Genomic DNA, 16,791 nt, shown 5'->3' on the forward strand with positions numbered 1-16,791 from the left:
GTTAACAGGCATTCTGCCTCAGCCTAAACACCTATAGCTTGCAAAGCACATGCTATTAGACAGGCACCTCTGCAAGACCTTAAGAGTCTCTTAAACTAGTGATAGAAAGGTGTTCCCAATAGGCGATGTTCGGCTTTCAAATCATCTCTCCGTGGAAGCGCCGAGATGCAGCTGTTTAAGGCTTAGAAGCAGCTGACTGTTTCACTACCTAGCTGATCACTGTCAGTCAGGGAGCTCAGAGGTGAAAAGCCTGTCTGAGAGACAATTCGTCGTCGATCAGTTCAATATGTTCCGTACCAGCTCGGCGCACCTGAGATCATCTTGGTAGCCGTGTAGCTCAGATGAGTGAGAGCGTGTGTGTGTGTACCACCGTGATTGGATGCCGGTCCTTCTCAGGTCACAGTAAACCTTCTGCTGCCTAACTTCCCTAATTTTGGGGATCCCTTTGAAAAAGCAAAGGAAAAAAAAACTGGCTCTCATCAGCGTGATTGACCCTCCCCAGTGTGCCCCAGTGGCCTAATGGCTAAGACACTGGCCTCCTAAAACAGCGATTGTGGGTTTGAGTCCCATCTGGGGTGCTCCTGTCCCATTTTGAGCGTACAAATGTCCTTGTGATTTGCAAAGCTACAACCCCACCTTACTCAGTGAGCGTCTCTGCTTTTCTCTCACATACAGTTGGGAGAAAAACTTTTGTAAACAGCCCTTTGGAATGATGTGGATTTCTGCATGAATGGCTCCTAACATGTGATCTTATCTTTATCTAAGTCATAATAATTAATAAAGAGAGTCTGATTTCACAAACAACACACGCCCAACATTTGACATTGCTGTTTCTTTATTGACCAAATGGTTTAAACAATCAAGGTCATTGATGGAAAAAGTATGTGAACCCTTATATTAAGGAGCTAGTGGAACCTCCTTTATGACAAAAACCTCAATCCCCACTTTCTGTAGCGGCTGGTCAGACCTGAGCAGCGGTTAGGAAGTATTTTGGCCTATTCCTCTATGCAAAACTGTTTCAGTTCATGTATATTTTTGGGATGTCTTGCGCTGAACGGCCTGCTTCAGATCACGCCACAGCACTTCAATGGGATTGGGGTCAGGACTCTTACTTGGCCATCCCAAAATATGGAATTTCTTCTGTTTCAGCCACTCTGTTGTTGATGTACTCCTTTGTTTTTGTCATGCTGCATGACCCAGCGTCTTTCGAGTTTTAGATCACAGGCAGACACCCTGACATTCTGCTGTAGAATTTCCTGATACATCTTGGAATTCATCGGTCCCTCGATGATTGCAAGCCGTACAGCCTCCGCCATGCTTCCCAGGTGGGATGAGGTTTTGGAGTTGGTATGCAGTGTTTTGTTATCTCCAAACATAACGCTGTGCACATTTACCAACAAGTTCAACTTTTGTCACGTCTGTCCACAGAACATTGTTCCAGGAGTTGCTGTGGAACATCCATGTGGTCTTTAGCAAACTTGAGAGGGGCAGTGGTGGTTTTTTTGGGGGGGAGAGCAGTGGTTTCCTCCGTGGTGACCTCGCATGATCACCACTCAGATTTCTGTTCAGATTTCTTCTTATGGTGGACTCATGGACACAGACGTAAGACAAAGTCAACCACCTGTTCGCTAGATCCCATACCCACTCAGCTAGTCAAAGATTCCCTCGAAGGACTGGCAGGACCTATAATTAGTATGATGAATGCATCGCTTGCGTCAGGCGTTGTACCTGATCAATTTAAGGTAGCGGTTGTTAGACCGCTCCTTAAGAAGTCAAATTTGGATCCACAAGTTCTTAACAACTACAGGCCTGTCTCAAAGGTCCCATTTCAATCTAAAAGTTTTGAGAGAATAGTTGTTGCCCAACGTCAATCGTATCTGGATTCAAATAATATACTTGAAAAATTTCAGTCTGGTTTCTGAAACAGCATTAACAAGAGCCTTAAATGATATTCTTTTAGCTACTGATGCGCGGAATGCAACAGTGCTAGGTTGCAACAGTGCTAGGAATGCAAACGTTAGGTTGCGCTTCTTCATGCTGCATGGTCGGCATGAGTGGAGCTTTTTAAACGTCTGTACTTAGTGCGCCTCATAAGAAATCGTTTGTCCCCGTTCAAAAGAGATTGTGCGATGTCCTGCAGCGTTCGCAAAGCAAACCTTTGACAGTTTGAAAAGAGGAATTTATTCTGCTTCCTGTGCGTGCAGTAGTTACAAAGTTGAACGTCTTTACACGATCTGCTGCAGTTTTCAGTGGGCGGGCTTTGTCAGATGGCTTGGAAAAACGCACTGTGTTTCGGCTCGGGAAACATCATGAGCAGTGTCCTGCATGTTTTCTGTGTATAGCTGTCTTTTAACGCATACAGAATTCATTCGAAATCATTGATTTCTCCAATTAACAAAGGTCCCTTAAAGGATGAGTCAAAGTAACGTCTAATCGGATTAGTTTCCTTAGAGCTGGTTTAGAGTTTGCTCAAGAGTTTACCTTTCACAGATGCGCAAAAAAGAATGTTGGCGGTGTACGCTTCAAGGCGCCTTACAGCTGTAGGGAGTGATTCGAGACGATTCGTGGCGTGTGCTCGTTCCCATATACCGTACACCCCGGGGTGCAGTGCTAGGATGACGTATAATACCGCTTGGGCAAGTAACGGCGTTATACGCAAGTGCGGGACGTGAAGGTTTTCGTTTGTTCGTTTTGTTTTGCTCTGCTTTGCTTTGTTTTGCTTTCCATCGCGTTGGTAAGAGCGTAAATAAAAAGGCGATTCCTGCGTCTACCACTAATGTAAGAGCTATTTCAAGTGCGACGTGGTGCGGCTTTTCAAATGCTTGTGGGCATTTCTCTGTTGTTGATTCTTTTTTTGTGTGTAACAAAGTGGCATTTTCATGTCCGGACGGGGAGACTTTATCATTCCGACATGAAGCCACCCTTAAGTCCTCTGAGGCGTGTCTGTCTGCAAGGCTTGTATTTTGGAAATGTTTTTTTGAAACGGAGAACGACTTTGAAATAGGCTTCCGCCGGCGCCTTGCGATCCAGGTAAGATTGTAGCAAGAACGCAGCGGCAGTGGGGCTTGCTGTAGTCGTGGCCGAGTGGTTAAGGCGATGGACTAGAAAACCATTGGGGTCTCCCCGCGCAGGTTCGAATCCTGCCGACTACGTTATCCGCCTCCAGTCGGTGTGTTTCGGCGCAAGCAAAGAAGCGCGCCTCTTTGCTGTTCCTGGTGGTTTTAAAACGCCCAATCGCTTGTACCCGCTGCCTTGGAAATAAGTTCTTCAGCGTCCGCGAATGGCATTTTGCAGCTGGAAGCAGATGTCGACGCGTTTTGCACAGAGCACCAAAAAAGCGTCTTTTTTGAAGGCCCAGGCACTGAGCATTGGTGGTTCAGTGGTAGAATTCTCGTCTGCCACGCGGGAGGCTCGGGTTCGATTCCCGGCCAATGCAGTGGCTTTTGCAGCGAGCGGCTCCATCACTTGCATCCCCTTGCAACTCGCATCTCAAAAAACCCACTGAAGCTAAGCAGGTGTGAGCCAGGTCAGTACCTGGATGAGGGTGAGCTACAGGGAAAAACAAAGCTTCCAGCTGGAAGCGGTGTTAATGGTGCCGGCAGTGGGGCGCTCACCCTGAGGTCTGTGCGGGTCCCAATGCCCCAGTATAGTGACGGAGATGCTGTGTTGTAAAAGGGCGCTGTCTTTTGGATGAGATGTAAAACCGAGGTCACAGCGCTCTGTGGTCATTCAAAATGACCACCAAAACCTTTGACAAAAGCTCTTGGTAATTGATGGTCTTCAATAATGCTTCTCCTTTAGGTACATTTTAAATCAGCTGAAAAATGCTGTGAAATGGGGGGGCACTTCAGGCCAGTGTAGGATTTGGGTTACAAGAACCATGAAACTGCACGAGAAAGCCCGTACACTGAATTACACGGCTTTCTATTCAAAGGAGGACAAAAGAAATTCCCTGAGTTCGATTTTTTGCAGCACAGAGAGGAGCACTGTCGTGAGGCCGGTTAGCTCAGTTGGTACGAGCGTGGTGCTAATAACGCCAAGGTCACGGGTTTGAGCCCCGTACTGGCCAGGTCCTTTTCTCCTCTCTTACCAAAGCTGTTAGGTTCCTTTCCGTGGTGAGAGGGGTTGTCATGCAACGCTGCCACATAGTGCCGACAGACAAGAGTGTTGAGGGAGAAGAGAAAAGTGTTTGAAGATTTAAGAGTGTCTTAGGTGGAGCCAAAATCAAGTGTCACAAATACAAGTGGGAGGATTTCCAATGTTTAATATGGTAAAAATAAGCGGAAGTTATCTGCCGGTCCGGCACAGTCTGCCATGCTTTTGTCATATACTGTAAAGTGGTGTCGAACTGGGTGTCGAACTGGAGCCTCACCATTTGCATATGTGAGGCTCCAGTTATACATCGAGTGTCACATTAAATGACAAAAATGAAGAGAGTTAAAGCAGCTGGAGAGGTTTTCTTACAACTTTTGAGCTGACACAGTTTTGGAAAATGTTTCCTTCACGCTGCACTGTACAACATAGGCAGCCAAGAGTCTCCAAAACAAAACAGAATTGACAGATAGGAGAAAATTCCCACTCATCCTGAAGTTCCCAAAATCCAGCACTGAGCGTAAACAAAGTGTCTAAGTAGCGTGGGAATGCTAACCCTAACCCTAGCTGGAGTTTGAGCAATCCAGCACTGAGCGTAAAAAGATGAGTCAAAGTAACGTCTAATCGGATTAGTTTCCTTAGAGCTGGTTCAGAGTCTGCTCAAGAGTTTACCTTTCACACATGCGCAAAGAAGAATGTTGGGGGTGCACGCTTCAAGGCGCCTTACAGCTGTAGGGAGTGATTCGAGACGATTCGTGGCGTGTGCTCGTTCCCATATACCGTACGCCCCGGGGTGCAGTGCTAGGATGATGTACAATACCGCTTGGGCACGTAACGGCGTTATACGCAAGGTTTTCGTTTGTTCGTTTTGTTTTGCTCTGCTTTGCTTTGTTTTGCTTTCCATCGCGTTGGTAAGAGCGTAAATAAAAAGGCGATTCCTGCGTCTACCACTAATGTAAGAGCTATTTCAAGTGCGACGTGGTGCGGCTTTTCAAATGCTTGTGGGCATTTCTCTGTTGTTGATTCTTTTTTTGTGTGTAACAAAGTGGCATTTTCATGTCCGGACGGGGAGACTTTATCATTCCGACATGAAGCCACCCTTAAGTCCTCTGAGGCGTGTCTGTCTGCAAGGCTTGTATTTTGGAAATGTTTGTTTGAAACGGAGAACGACTTTGAAATAGGCTTCCGCCGGCGCCTCGCGATCCAGGTAAGATTGTAGCAAGAACGCAGCGGCAGTGGGGCTTGCTGTAGTCGTGGCCGAGTGGTTAAGGCGATGGACTAGAAATCCATTGGGGTCTCCCCGCGCAGGTTCGAATCCTGCCGACTACGTTATCCGCCTCCAGTCGGTGTGTTTCGGCGCAAGCAAAGAAGCGCGCCTCTTTGCTGTTCCTGGTGGTTTTAAAACGCCCAATCGCTTGTACCCGCTGCCTTGGAAATAAGTTCTTCAGCGTCCGCGAATGGCATTTTGCAGCTGGAAGCAGATGTCGACGCGTTTTGCACAGAGCACCAAAAAAGCGTCTTTTTTGAAGGCCCAGGCACCGAGCATTGGTGGTTCAGTGGTAGAATTCTCGCCTGCCACGTGGGAGGCTCGGGTTCGATTCCTGGCCAATGCAGTGGCTTTTGCTGCGAGCGGCTCCATCACTTGCATCCCCTTGCAACTCGCAACTCAAAAAACCCACTGAAGCTAAGCAGGTGTGAGCCAGGTCAGTACCCGGATGAGGGTGAGCTACAGGGAAAAACAAAGCTTCCAGGTGGAAGCGGTGTTAATGGTGCCGGCGGTGGGGCGCTCACCCTGAGGTCTGTGTGGGTCCCAATGCCCCAGTATAGTGACGGAGATGCTGTGTTGTAAAAGGGCGCTGTCTTTTGGATGAGATGTAAAACCGAGGTCACAGCGCTCTGTGGTCATTCAAAATGACCACCAAAACCTTTGACAAAAGCTCTTGGTAATTGATGGTCTTCAATAATGCTTCTCCTTTAGGTACATTTGAAATCAGCTGAAAAATGCTGTGAAATGGGGGGGCACTTCAGGCCAGTGTAGGATTTGGGTTACAAGAACCATGAAACTGCACGAGAAAGCCCGTACACTGAATTACACGGCTTTCTATTCAAAGGAGGACAAAAGAAATTCCCTGAGTTCGATTTTTTGCAGCACAGAGAGGAGCGCTGTTGTGAGGCCGGTTAGCTCAGTTGGTTCGAGCGTGGTACTAATAACGCCAAGGTCACGGGTTCGAGCCCCGTACTGGCCAGGTCCTTTTCTCCTCTCTTACCAAAGCTGTTAGGTTCCTTTCCGTGGTGAGAGGGGTTGTCATGCAACGCTGCCACATAGTGCCGACAGACAAGAGTGTTGCGGGAGAAGAGAAAAGTGTTTGAAGATTTAAGAGTGTCTTAGGTGGAGCCAAAATCAAGTGTCACAAATACAAGTGGGAGGATTTCCAATGTTTAATATGGTAAAAATAAGCGGAAGTTATCTGCCGGTCCGGCACAGTCTGCCATGCTTTTGTCATATACTGTAAAGTGGTGTCGAACTGGGTGTCGAACTGGAGCCTCACCATTTGCATATGTGAGGCTCCAGTTATACGTCGAGTGTCACATTAAATGACAAAAATGAAGAGAGTTAAAGCAGCTGGAGAGGTTTTCTTACAACTTTTGAGCTGACACAGTTTTGGAAAATGTTTCCTTCACGCTGCACTGTACAACATAGGCAGCCAAGAGTCTCCAAAACAAAACAGAATTGACAGATAGGAGAAAATTCCCACTCGTCCTGAAGTTCCCAAAATCCAGCACTGAGCGTAAACAAAGTGTCTAAGTAGCGTGGGAATGCTAACCCTTACCCTAGCTGGAGTTTGAGCAATCCAGCACTGAGCGTAAAAAGATGAGTCAAAGTAACGTCTAATCGGATTAGTTTCCTTAGAGCTGGTTCAGAGTCTGCTCAAGAGTTTACCTTTCACACATGCGCAAAGAAGAATGTTGGGGGTGCACGCTTCAAGGCGCCTTACAGCTGTAGGGAGTGATTCGAGACGATTCGTGGCGTGTGCTCGTTCCCATATACCGTACGCCCCGGGGTGCAGTGCTAGGATGATGTACAATACCGCTTGGGCACGTAACGGCGTTATACGCAAGGTTTTCGTTTGTTCGTTTTGTTTTGCTCTGCTTTGCTTTGTTTTGCTTTCCATCGCGTTGGTAAGAGCGTAAATAAAAAGGCGATTCCTGCGTCTACCACTAATGTAAGAGCTATTTCAAGTGCGACGTGGTGCGGCTTTTCAAATGCTTGTGGGCATTTCTCTGTTGTTGATTCTTTTTTTGTGTGTAACAAAGTGGCATTTTCATGTCCGGACGGGGAGACTTTATCATTCCGACATGAAGCCACCCTTAAGTCCTCTGAGGCGTGTCTGTCTGCAAGGCTTATATTTTGGAAATGTTTTTTTGAAACGGAGAACGACTTTGAAATAGGCTTCCGCCGGCGCCTCGCGATCCAGGTAAGATTGTAGCAAGAACGCAGCGGCAGTGGGGCTTGCTGAAGTCGTGGCCGAGTGGTTAAGGCGATGGACTAGAAATCCATTGGGGTCTCCCCGCGCAGGTTCGAATCTTGCCGACTGCGTTATCCGCCTCCAGTCGGTGTGTTTCGGCGCAAGCAAAGAAGCGTGCCTCTTTGCTGTTCCTGGTGGTTTTAAAACGCCCAATCGCTTGTACCCGCTGCCTTGGAAATAAGTTCTTCAGCGTCCGCGAATGGCATTTTGCAGCTGGAAGCAGATGTCGACGCGTTTTGCACAGAGCACCAAAAAAGCGTCTTTTTTGAAAGCCCAAGCACTGAGCATTGGTGGTTCAGTGGTAGAATTCTCGCCTGCCACGCCGGAGGCTCGGGTTCGATTCCTGGCCAATGCAGTGGCTTTTGCAGCGAGCGGCTCCATCACTTGCATCCCCTTGCAACTCGCAACTCAAAAAACCCACTGAAGCTAAGCAGGTGTGAGCCAGGTCAGTACCCGGATAAGGGTGAGCTACAGGGGAAAACAAAGCTTCCAGCTGGAAGCGGTGTTAATGGTGCCAGCGGTGGGGCGCTCACCCTGAGGTCTGTGCGGGTCCCAATGCCCCAGTATAGTGACGGAGATGCTGTGTTGTAAAAGGGCGCTGTCTTTTGGATGAGACGTAAAACCGAGGTCACAGCGCTCTGTGGTCATTCAAAATGACCACCAAAACCTTTGACAAAAGCTCTTGGTAATTGATGGTCTTCAATAATGCTTCTCCTTTAGGTACATTTTAAATCAGCTGAAAAATGCTGTGAAATGGGGGGGCACTTCAGGCCAGTGTAGGATTTGGGTTACAAGAACCATGAAACTGCACGAGAAAGCCCGTACACTGAATTACACGGCTTTCTATTCAAAGGAGGACAAAAGAAATTCCCTGAGTTCGATTTTTTGCAGCACAGAGAGGAGCACTGTTGTGAGGCTGGTTAGCTCAGTTGGTTAGAGCGTGGTGCTAATAACGCCAAGGTCACGGGTTCGAGCCCCGTACTGGCCAGGTCCTTTTCTCCTCTCTTACCAAAGCTGTTAGGTTCCTTTCCGTGGTGAGAGGGGTTGTCATGCAACGCTGCCACATAGTGCCGACAGACAAGAGTGTTGCGGGAGAAGAGAAAAGTGTTTGAAGATTTAAGAGTGTCTTAGGTGGAGCCAAAATCAAGTGTCACAAATACAAGTGGGAGGATTTCCAATGTTTAATATGGTAAAAATAAGCGGAAGTTATCTGCCGGTCCGGCACAGTCTGCCATGCTTTTGTCATATACTGTAAAGTGGTGTCGAACTGGGTGTCGAACTGGAGCCTCACCATTTGCATATGTGAGGCTCCAGTTATACATCGAGTGTCACATTAAATGACAAAAATGAAGAGAGTTAAAGCAGCTGGAGAGGTTTTCTTACAACTTTTGAGCTGACACAGTTTTGGAAAATGTTTCCTTCACGCTGCACTGTACAACATAGGCAGCCAAGAGTCTCCAAAACAAAACAGAATTGACAGATAGGAGAAAATTCCCACTCATCCTGAAGTTCCCAAAATCCAGCACTGAGCGTAAACAAAGTGTCTAAGTAGCGTGGGAATGCTAACCCTAACCCTAGCTGGAGTTTGAGCAATCCAGCACTGAGCGTAAAAAGATGAGTCAAAGTAACGTCTAATCGGATTAGTTTCCTTAGAGCTGGTTCAGAGTTTGTTCAACAGTTTACCTTTCACACATGCGCAAAGAAGAATGTTGGGGGTGCACGCTTCAAGGCGCCTTACAGCTGTAGGGAGTGATTCGAGACGATTCGTGGCGTGTGCTCGTTCCCATATACCGTACGCCCCGGGGTGCAGTGCTAAGATGATGTACAATACCGCTTGGGCACGTAACGGCGTTATACGCAAGGTTTTCGTTTGTTCGTTTTGTTTTGCTCTGCTTTGCTTTGTTTTGCTTTCCATCGCGTTGGTAAGAGCGTAAATAAAAAGGCGATTCCTGCGTCTACCACTAATGTAAGAGCTATTTCAAGTGCGACGTGGTGCGGCTTTTCAAATGCTTGTGGGCATTTCTCTGTTGTTGATTCTTTTTTTGTGTGTAACAAAGTGGCATTTTCATGTCCGGACGGGGAGACTTTATCATTCCGACATGAAGCCACCCTTAAGTCCTCTGAGGCGTGTCTGTCTGCAAGGCTTGTATTTTGGAAATGTTTTTTTGAAACGGAGAACGACTTTGAAATAGGCTTCCGACTCGGGGGCTTTTCCACGGTCTGTGTGAGGAGGGGCGGGTGTGTCCAGCAGCTTATCGAGCGGAAGCCTGGGGCGGCGGAGAGCTGTGATCGTGCAGACCTTGAGGTGTCACCTCTTTGTCTGCTTTCCCGCCTTCCCTCCGCCCAAGCTCTGCTCCAAAGTAGCCCGGCAACCCCTCACACCTGCACGTGTCACAACCTAAGGTGTGGTCATGAGACACCCATGGGGTGTTGTTCTGTTCTTGCTAATTGTTTCCTGCCCGTCGCAGGCAGGAGTCCATGCGAGGAAGATGCGCTGGACAGAGCTCAGAGGGCGCACCTGGGTGGCTTTCCTTCTGAGTGACGTTCCTGCAACACTCTCCCGCTACTCTTGGTGCGCTCATGCCGCAACACAGGAAGGCTGGAGCAGGTGGCTGTGGGCTCTGTGCACCGCCGAAATAGCTCAGCTGGGAGAGCGTTAGACTGAAGATCTAAAGATCCCGGGTTTCGGTGTTTTGTTTCATCGCGCCCTTTGTTCCTCTCTCCAGCGCCCCCTGCCTAAAGTGACGCGTCCCTTTCTCAGCCCGAAACGCAAGCGAGACACCAGCAGCAGTCCCTGCAGGTTTCCGTGGTGTAGCGGCTATCACGTTCGCCTAACACGCGAAAGGTCCCCGGTTCGAGACCGGGCGGAAACAGCCTCGTTTTGCACGCTCCTGTACTTCACAGAGGTATTGAGCGACCGGTCATTTGTTCCCAATGTATTTCCGGTGCCTTCATGCACTCTTGTACCAAACGCACGTTCCTTCTGTATGCGGAGCCGATCATTTGCAATTGGGCTGTGCCGACAGATCAGGACGAGCTCTGTCGGCTCAATAGCAGCGCAGGACCTGCAAGAACAACAGAAAGATTAGCATCCAGCGGGGGCTTCTTAGTGAGCCCAAGATCTCATCAAGAATCGGCTCCAGCAACAGGGCTGGGCGCATTGTTCCATTCTCCGACCACTCTCGGTGTAAACAAGTCCCTCCTGGTCTCTGCTTGAATTGCACTTTCCTGCGTTTGCTTTGGTGTAACTGGCTTCCCCTGCATGGGCGAATGTGAAGAAGATCCTTAGTAAGTCATTGAAGAAACCCGAGAAGAGGTCGGAGTGGTCTCTGTCGTTCATCAACGATCCAGTCAGGCAGTACTCCTCTGTAAAGCGCCGTTCGTTCACATCAATTGGCTTTTTTTTGCCTTCATTCGTGCAAGTAGTAAAAGCAGACGCCCCTATTCTGCCGTGACCCGGATTCGAACCGGGGTTGTTGCGGCCACAACACAAAGTACTGACCACTATACGATCACGGCGAGTTACCGATACACACGTGGCAGGGCGGAAAAGGCTGTGCTCTCTTCGTGTGACATAATTCGGGAAAGTCCTGACGTTGCATTTCAACTGAGCCCCAGTATACATCGACCCTTCGACACTCTGAGTGACAGCTCTCTTGCGTGTTTTCTCATATTTATGTAGTTTGCTTGCATGATGCCCGGAACAGCAGGGTTGTGCACTCCCATATGGTCTAGCGGTTAGGATTCCTGGTTTTCACCCAGGCGGCCCGGGTTCGACTCCTGGTATGGGAACGTGTCAATTTTGCCTCCTGCTTTCCAAAAGATCAGCACTGTGTACGAAGGAGCCGCATTAAAACTACTCAACGTGCAAAACGTGCGAGAAGAGGGGGCGCTTGTTTCCAGCCGAAACTTCACGCGTGTGAGACGAGCTGACCATCGCTGCAGGAGGTGGGAGGGTCACTCTGGTAGACAGGGCTGACCTTCGGCAATAGGATTTATACTGTAACGCTTACGGCCGACAGGCGCTGTGTAAGAGCCGGCGTACCAGAGCGGGTGACGTCACCGCCCTTCCCTGTGATAGCAGGACCACAGCTACTGGGCTGTGGTGAGATCTCTCATTGGCTCACGGGGCTAGGTCGCTGCAGAGAGACGCGGAAGTCCCGGGTTCGAGCCTCCAGTCGGGATGGGGCCGACCAGATGCGGCAAGGGCGCCCGCCTGAGCCCCCGTTGCGTTACATTGGTGTCAGAAGCGGGGCGGGATAGCCCTTCGCCGGGGACGGCGATTTAAGCGGGGGAGAGTGTAACGCTTACGGCCGACAGGCGCTGTGTAAGAGCCGGCGTACCAGAGCGGGTGACGTCACCGCCCTTCCCTGTGATAGCAGGACCACAGCTACTGGGCTGTGGTGAGATCTCTCTTTGGCTCACGGGGCTAGGTCGCTGCAGAGAGACGCGGAAGTCCCGGGTTCGAGCCTCCAGTCGGGATGGGGCCGACCAGATGCGGCAAGGGCGCCCGCCTGAGCCCCCGTTGCGTTACAATACTCTCCAAGATGATATTTGCACTTTCTGGAGAGGCGATTTTCTCCACTTCAGTAGCCCGATTTCGTCGATTGCGTGGAGAGGGCTGTAGAATGTGGCGCCGTCTTTCCTGCTCCGTCCATGACAGGCGTGCTGGTCTCTGGAGAGAGAGCATGGTCCATCAGCGCATCCCAATAAAGGCACTGGAAGCAGCTGAATCGCATTGGTGAAGCTCAGCGCTGGGCCGCTGGGCACATCTGACCACAGTTTCCGTAGTGTAGTGGTTATCACGTTTGCCTCACACGCGAAAGATCCCCGGATTGAAACCGGGAGGAAACAGACCAGACTTCTTCTGTCGCCACGCACAAAAGGGGATTGGGGATTCGCCTAGTGCTGTGATCGAACAGACCCACTCACCTCTTAGTGTGGCGGGATCTGCACAGTGCATGTCGCAGCGCATCCTGCTTTCACTTCAATGCGCGTCCTGATGTACCCCGGTCTCCCGCGTGACAGGTGGGGACAGGTGACAGGTCCACGTGACAGGTCCTATACTAACGAGGAAGACATCGCTCTCTCCGACCCCCGGCATCGTGTCCCGACCCACCGTGCTGGAAGCCGACTCGTGCTGTGATTCCTTTACGGAGCAGAAATGACAACCGAGGAGCCGAGAGATCATTTCAGCATTTCGCGTCTGAACGGAAAACACAAACGACCAACTCGGAATGATTTGCCTTTGACGCTTATCAAAGCGTTCTTTGTGCATCGAACAGACCCACTCACCTCTTAGTGTGGCGGGATCTGCACAGTGCATGTCGCAGCGCTCCCTGCTTTCACTTCAATGTGCTTCCTGATGTTGAGTCGTGTGCCGTGCGGAGGCTCTGAAAGCGAGAGCAATGAAAAGGTGCACGACACTGTGAAATAAACATTAATAAACGCATATATAACGTCGAAAACACATCTAACACTAGGAGTATACAGCACTCTGCACAGTGTACGAAGTAAATTATTTTCGCAGTAATTAATTATATTTACTATATTTATTATACACGTGTAAATTAATTACTGCGAAAATAATTTACTTCGTACACTGTGCAGAGTGCCGTATACTCCTAGTGTTAGATGTGTTTTCGACGTTATATATGCATTTATTAATGTCGTCGATTTTACGGTTGCAATTCGACGTTGATTATACGTCGAGGCGACGTATATATACGTATAACCTTATTTTCGCCGTGAATATACGTATATTCGACGAATCAATGCCCACAGCTTGGCATACAAGGGTTTTGCGGAGGGGTCTTGCCACCTGCCTGAAAAAAAAAACAGTAAAATGTTTGAGTGCCTATAGAGTTTCTATTTTTATTTTCTTGAGAAAAGTTGATACCATTTCCTGGAAACCCCGTCTCCCATCAGTGCGCGGTGCCCGGGGAAAAATCTGTAGGGGGGCGTCTGAAATTCTGAGCGGGGGTGATATTTCGGTTGAAACGGAGCTGTACGGTGCAGCTACCCAAATGAAATCTCGCAGCTATGCCATTGATTAGTGCTTCATGATAGAAGATATCGACTAGCAATCTGGTATTTGCGATGAAGTTCAGTTTCACATTTTTCGTCACTCTCACTGGAGAGTATTGCCTGGAGCGAAAAGTACCATAAGCGTTCATTTTTGCAGCTACATGGACGTTCTGAATCGTTAAGAAAAAATGTTGTAAAACCAACAGAAAGCACAGACTGCTATAACTAGTCCTAGTTATATAACGATTTTAAGTATAATGATAAACTACTGCAAGGAATCGGTCCACCTGAGCAAACAGGATCGTAATGTTGACACTCAATAACGACACTGATATGTGCAGTTCCTGGACGGATAGCCCTCCTGCCCATCAAACAGACTGAGTGACTGTTCGTGTCATTTAGTGTTGTCTGACCATTGACAAAGTACAACTATTTTTTTAGGGCGCAAATTAAGTTAGGTAAATCTTTTTGCCCAAAACTGAAGGGGCGACATTCCCCCCTCCCCCCGTGATGCCAGGCCTGTCCCCATCCTATTCCATAATGTCATTATATATAATACCATACAACAGTGACCGATCCTTACTAACTACATGCGTTAAAATTGCACATCAGCTCATAGCAGGGGGCACATAGCCGCGATGTATTTTCAATGTTATATTTCAACCATAATATCGACAACATTAATAAACGCATACGTTGAGAAAATATCGAACCCAGCATATTTTCCGCTTATATACCACAATGCATTGCTAGTATTCGTTGGTCACCATTTTGGACACGTTTTTCAAATGTAGAAGTATATCCGCAAATATCTCAGCAATCCTCTTTTGACGAGTAAGTATGAACAATAATAATACTATCTGAATACATACAGATCTTTCTCAATATTATTTTGATTAAAATAGTACGTGAATAAGCAAAAAATGGCACATAAAATAGTGTGAATGGGGAAGATGACACAAAATCGTTTTGCCGTTTCTCTATTCTTATTCTATGTTGTACTTTCAAGCTTTGGGTACTCTTTAATTAGGACAGACTTTATTGCTCAACTGCTATGATGCAAGCTAAATTTTATACATTTATTTCAGTTTTGAGCTTAGTAAACCGTTCATTTTTTAGATTATACTAAAGAAGATATTAATCATCATTTATTTGGGAAGTAATATTATATAATTTTCTCCTAGCTGCGGTGCTGAAGTCCCACCCTACATCAACAGAAAAAGAAATAAAGGAGCATGCAATGTGTTACTTGAAGAATGCATATGCAAGGCAGGGGGCCAGGAGATCTGGACACTGAAAATAATAGGTTTTTGGTTCTAACTGTTAGGACAATTAGACAGGGTTTGCAAATAGTGGACAAAAATCATCTTAACTTCCATTGTAATATTTTTTTTTCTTGGAAATATAGAAGTTGTACATTTTAAAATGTATATTTGAATCAAAATGTGGTTTTGAGTTAGTGTGTTAATGTAATTAGTTTTGTGTTTGTCATTACTATACTGTATATTGCCATGTTACCAGAATTTGTAGCTGAAGTTCAAGACTAGTTGTGTTTTTTATGATTATTGCCCATATGTTGATTGTTGATTGATTGTATACAATGTATAATTTGAAATACATGTTTCAGGTGTGAATGTGTATTTTCAGAATACATTTCTAAATCTAATCATTGGCTTGGTTTACTTGTTTCTACACCTATAAAACCTATCTTTGATGTATAATAGACCTCTACCCATATACGTATAATAGACCTCTAACCATATACGTATAATAGACCTCTAAAGTTATCCGTATAATAGACCTTTAACCATATACGTATAACAGACCTCTAACCATATACGTATAATAGACCTCTAAAGTTATCCGGAACTCCAACCATATATGTATAATAGTCCTCTAAATTTATCCGTATAATAGAACTCCAACCATTTATGTATAATGAACGTCTAAACATAGACGTATAATTGACGTATAACTTTAGACGTATATTAGAATTTCATTCTAGACGAATTGTAGACCACATTTAGACGTCTAAGGTATGCGTTTAATAGACGTATATTATACGTCTTTTGCCCACTGGGTGGGCTCCAGATGCACATGGAAGAAATCAAGTGTTTCATCCGAGCTGTTTCAAAGACTGCCCAAGAGCTTTCCTTTCACAGAGGCGCAACGATTAATGATGGGGGTGCACCCTTCAATGCGCCTTACGACTCTAGGGAGTGATTGAGACGATTCGTAGCGTGTGCTCATTTCTCTCTATTCCCCGTGTTGCAGTGGTAGGAAGACGTAAATTACTGCTTCGACACGTAACGGCATTATAATCAAGTGCAGGAGCTGAGGGCTTTAGTTTAGTTTCGTTTTCCATGGCGTTCGTAAGCGCGCAAATCAAAGGCAAGTCCTGCGTCTAACACGAACGTAAATGCTTTTGAAAGTGCAGTGTGGTGCAGCTTGTAAAATCCTTGTCCACATTTGTGGTTTGTTGATGTTTGTTCTGTCTGACAACGTTGCATTTTGACATCCGGACGGGGGGACTTTATCATTTGAACGTGAAGCCAGCCTTAAACCCTCTGAGGCGTGTCTGTCTGCCGGCACGTATCTTGTGAAAGGTATTTTTTTTTTAACGGAGAGCAACTTTAAAAAGGTTTCCGCAGCCACCTCGCAGTCCGTGTTTGATTATAGGAGGAATGCGGCGGCGGCGGCGGGCTCGCTTTTGTCGTGCTCGAGTGGTTAAGGCGATGGGCTCGAAATGCGTTGGGGCTTCCCCGCGCAGGGTCGAAACCTGCCGACTCCGGCGTCTGCCGCACGTTACCTTGTGCCTGCGAGGCAGAGGCTAAGTGCCGCTTCTCCTTTCCTGGTACTATAAGAACGCTAAATCGCTTGGCCCTGCTGCCATGGAAATACATTCTTCAGATAACCACACATTTTGCGTTCGCACCTCTGGTGCTCTACTTATGCCTTTGAAAACCTAATGAATACAGCTGAAAGAACCGACACAATATGTAGGTGCTCGTAAAGCACGCAGTAAAGAACTGTTAACAGCAAGGGTTTCAGTGGGTTAACTGAGGAGAAGGCGTGATCGCTAATTGTTGACTTTTTATTTGGTGTTAGAAACACTCTTACTGTGCATGACGTGCAACAAATGTAG

General features: G+C 47.3%; 7 non-coding genes across 7 annotated transcripts; 6 read left to right on the forward strand and 1 right to left on the reverse strand.

Annotated features, from left to right (window-relative positions):
- Positions 1 to 3,365: 3,365 nt before the first annotated feature.
- On the forward strand, positions 3,366 to 3,436 carry trnag-gcc (transfer RNA glycine (anticodon GCC)). The gene has a single exon. It is a non-coding gene; the product is annotated as a tRNA-Gly (tRNA).
- Positions 3,437 to 3,995: 559 nt separating this feature from the next.
- On the forward strand, positions 3,996 to 4,069 carry trnai-aau (transfer RNA isoleucine (anticodon AAU)). The gene has a single exon. It is a non-coding gene; the product is annotated as a tRNA-Ile (tRNA).
- Positions 4,070 to 5,339: 1,270 nt separating this feature from the next.
- Positions 5,340 to 5,421, forward strand: trnas-aga (transfer RNA serine (anticodon AGA)). Its single transcript has one exon. It is a non-coding gene; the product is annotated as a tRNA-Ser (tRNA).
- A 3,112-nt stretch (positions 5,422 to 8,533) lies between these two features.
- trnai-aau (transfer RNA isoleucine (anticodon AAU)) lies at positions 8,534 to 8,607 on the forward strand. Its single transcript has one exon. It is a non-coding gene; the product is annotated as a tRNA-Ile (tRNA).
- Positions 8,608 to 10,419: 1,812 nt separating this feature from the next.
- trnav-aac (transfer RNA valine (anticodon AAC)) lies at positions 10,420 to 10,492 on the forward strand. The gene has a single exon. It is a non-coding gene; the product is annotated as a tRNA-Val (tRNA).
- Positions 10,493 to 11,066: 574 nt separating this feature from the next.
- Positions 11,067 to 11,138, reverse strand: trnah-gug (transfer RNA histidin (anticodon GUG)). Its single transcript has one exon. It is a non-coding gene; the product is annotated as a tRNA-His (tRNA).
- Positions 11,139 to 11,339: 201 nt separating this feature from the next.
- trnae-uuc (transfer RNA glutamic acid (anticodon UUC)) lies at positions 11,340 to 11,411 on the forward strand. Its single transcript has one exon. It is a non-coding gene; the product is annotated as a tRNA-Glu (tRNA).
- Positions 11,412 to 16,791: the final 5,380 nt, after the last annotated feature.

Source organism: Lepisosteus oculatus, unplaced genomic scaffold (assembly GCF_040954835.1).
Source record: "Lepisosteus oculatus isolate fLepOcu1 unplaced genomic scaffold, fLepOcu1.hap2 HAP2_SCAFFOLD_60, whole genome shotgun sequence".
NCBI classification, from domain to species: domain Eukaryota; kingdom Metazoa; phylum Chordata; class Actinopteri; order Semionotiformes; family Lepisosteidae; genus Lepisosteus; species Lepisosteus oculatus.